Below are 3590 nucleotides of genomic sequence, written 5' to 3'. Positions count from 1 at the left end.
CCCACCGGAGTGATTACTACCTCTGAGGGTTTAGAGCTTGAGGTAGTCACCTCATACAAGTACTTGGGAGTATGGCTAGAAGGTACACTGTCATTCTCTCAGCACATATCAAAGCTGCAGGCTAAAGTTAAATCTAGACTTTCCTCTATTGTAATCGCTCCTCTTTCACCACAGCTGCCAAACTAACTGATTCAGATGACCATCCTACCCATGCTAGATTACGGAGACATAATTTATAGATCGGCAGGTAAGGGTGCTCTCGAGCGGCTAGATGTTTTTTACCATTCGGCCACCAGATTTGCCACCAATGCTCCTTATAGGACACATCACTGCACTCTATACTCCTCTGTAAACTGGTCATCTCTGTATACCCATCGCAAGACCCAGTGGTTGATGCTTATTTACAAAACCCTCTTAGGCCTCACTCCCCCTATCTGAGATATCTACTGCAGCCCTCATCTTCCACATTCTGATAGTCACATTCTGTTAAAGTTCCCCAAAGCACACACATCCCTGGGTCGTTCGTCTTTTCAGTTCGCTTCAGCAAGCGACTGGAACGAGCTGCAACAAACACTCAAACTGGACAGTTTTATTTCCATCTCTTCATTCCAAGACTCAATCATGGACACTCTTACTGACAGTTCTGGCTGCTTCGTGTGACAGTTGTGGCTGCTTTGTGCTGTTGTCTGTGCCCAATAATGTTTGTACCATGTTGTGCTGCTGCCATGTTGTGTTGCTACCATGCTGTGTTTTCATGTGTTGCTGCCATGCTATGTTGTTGTCGTAGTCTCGCTTTATGTAGTGTTGTGGTGTCTGCTGTCGTGATGTGTGTTTTGACCTATATTTAAAAAAATTATAATAATTCAATCCCAGCCCCCGTCCACGCTGGAGGCCTTTTGCCTTCTGGTAGGCCATCATTGTAAATAAGAATATGTTCTTAACGGACTTGCCTAGTTAAATAAAGGTTAAATAAAAAGTTCTGTCAGGTTGGATGGGGAGTGTTGCTGCACAGCTATTATCAGGTCTCTCCAGAGATGTTCAATCAAGTTCATGTCCGGGCTCTGGCTGGGCCACTCAAGGACATTCATTGGAAGGTAAACCTTCGCCCCAGTCTGAGGTGCTGACCGCTCTGGAGCAGGTTTTCATCAAGGATCTCTCTGTACTTTTCTCCATTCATCTTTCCCTAAATCTTGACTAGTCTCCCAGTCCCTGCTGCTGACAAACATCCCCACAGTATGATGCTGCCACCACCATGCTTCACCGTAGGGATGGTGACAGGTTAACTCCAGACGTGACGCTTGGCATTCAGGCCAAAGAGTTCAATCGTGGTTTCATCAGTCCAGAGAATCTTGTTTCTCATGGTCTGAGCTCTTCTCCCCCGATTGATCAGTTTGGCCGGGCAGCCAGCTCTAGGAAGAGTCTTGGTGTTCCAAACTTCTACCATTTAAAAATAATGGAGGCCACTATGTTCTTGGAGACCTTCAATGCTGCAGAATTTTTTTGGTACCCTTCACCAGAACTGTGCCTCAACACAATCCTCTCTCGCAGTTCTACAGACAATTATTTTGACCTCATGGCTTGGTTTTTGCTCGGACATGCGCTGTCAACTGTGGGACCTTATATAGACAGGAGCCTTTCCAAATAATGTCCAATCAATTGAATTTACCACAGATGGACTCCAATCAAGTTGTAGAAAACTCTCAAGGACGATCAATGGAAACAGGATGAACCTGAGCTCAATTTCAAGTCTCATAGCAAAGGGTCTGATTACTTATGTAAATAAGATATTTCTGTTTTTATTTTTGTTACATTCGCAAACATTTCTAAAACCTGTTTTCACTTTGTCATTATGGGCTATTGTGTGTAGATTGCTGAGGATTTTTGGGGGTTTTAATACATTTTAGAATAAGGCGGTAACGTAACAAAATGTGGAAAAGTGGTCTGAATACTTTCCGAATGCACTGTAGCTTGCTAATGCTGTGAGCAGTATCTTCTCAAAAATGGACTGAAATACAGTGGCGTAAAGTAATTAAGTAAAAAATACTTTGAAGTACTACTTAAGTAGTTTTCTGGGGTATCTGTACTTTACTATTTATATTTTTGACAACTTTTACTTCACTACATTCCTAAAGAAAATAATGTACTTTTTACTCCATACAGACAGCCAAAAGTACTCATTACATTTTTTTATGCTTGGCAGTACAGGAAATTCACACATTATCAAGAGAAAATCCCTGGTCATCCTACTGCCTCTGCTCGGGCGGACTCACTAAACACAAATGCTTCTGAGTGTTGGGGTGTGCCTCTAGCTATCCAAACAAATAAAAAATAAGACCATTTTGCCATTTGGTTTGCTTAATATAAGCAATTTGAAATGATTTATACTTTTACTTCTGATACTTAAGTATGTTTAAAACCAAATACTTTTAGACTTTTACTCAATTAGTATTTTACTGGGTGGCTTACTTGAGTCGTTTTCTATTAAGGTATCTTTACTTTTACTCAAGTATGACAAATGGATACTTTTTCTACCACTGCTGATATATAAATGTGATTTATTTTACTGTGCATTTGTGGGTTAGAATATTACAAACAAATAAATAGGATTGGGTAGTTACTATACTTTTATGCAATTTTTTTATGTAAGAGTTTCCTAAATAGTTTTGTTTACATTGTATTTTCTGAGTCACATCAAATTATGTCCCATTTGTTTTTTACCAGATTTTGTTAAGTTCTGTGTGATAATAGACAAATAAACCTTTTGTTAAGTTCTGTGTGATAATAGACAAATAAACCTTTTGTTAAGTTCTGTGTGATAATAGACAAATAAACCTTTTGTTAAGTTCTGTGTGATAATAGACAAATAAACCTTTTGTTAAGTTCTGTGTGATAATAGACAAATAAACCTTTTGTTAAGTTCTGTGTGATAATAGACAAATAAACCTTGCTGTTGTTTTAAAGGTAAGTGTTTATAATAGTTTTGATATCGGATGTTTTTTTGCCTGTGTTATCACAGAATAGCTTTTTCTTTTATGTAGAGGTCAGGTATTATGAAATGCAGAGAGTGCGTAACACAGTAACTAAATTAGATCTATAGTTCTCCTGTCTCCCGTTAGCTCCTGCGTTTTATTTTGAAAAGGGAGTTGTCCCGACCTGATTTGTGCGGATATACCTTGTGCCTGCAGTAACATGCCTCTGAGGGTCTTTAGAACATTTGAGAGGAATTTCTAGAAAATAATTTATATTTTAAAATCACCATTGAATTTTCAATAGATATGAACATGTATATCCCACTCTCAATTATGTATTATTATTGACAATATTCATGTTTATTCAACTGTATCCACATTTAGACTAAAACTAGTGAAATAAAGAATAAACATTCTCATCCTTGATGTTCCAACATACTGTAGGCAAAACCTTTACTCCTCTCCAAGGAAATCATCGGTAACTTTCTTCCAGATACTAGCTTTGGAATGGGTTTCAATACAGTCGTTGGTTTCAATAAACAATCCTTAGTGGTAAAATGTGTAACCCCAGGGTTATGATTTCACGGCACGCCCGGTCATCCTAACAGAGCCAAGATGCTG

At 38.8% G+C, this 3590-nt stretch overlaps 1 long non-coding RNA gene across 1 annotated transcript; it reads right to left on the bottom strand.

Annotated features, from left to right (window-relative positions):
- Positions 1–2516: 2516 nt before the first annotated feature.
- Positions 2517–3001, bottom strand: LOC123741608 (uncharacterized). The gene is made up of 2 exons (XR_006769063.1): positions 2944–3001; positions 2517–2906 (listed from the first exon to the last, which is right to left on the bottom strand). It is a non-coding gene; the product is annotated as an uncharacterized lncRNA (long non-coding RNA).
- Between the last annotated feature and the right edge of the window lie 589 nt (positions 3002–3590).

The sequence above is a fragment of the Salmo salar genome, chromosome ssa03 (assembly GCF_905237065.1).
Source record: "Salmo salar chromosome ssa03, Ssal_v3.1, whole genome shotgun sequence".
Classification (NCBI taxonomy): domain Eukaryota; kingdom Metazoa; phylum Chordata; class Actinopteri; order Salmoniformes; family Salmonidae; genus Salmo; species Salmo salar.
The sequence above is the reverse complement of the archived record's forward strand: the minus strand, read 5'-3'. Positions and strand labels throughout refer to the sequence as shown.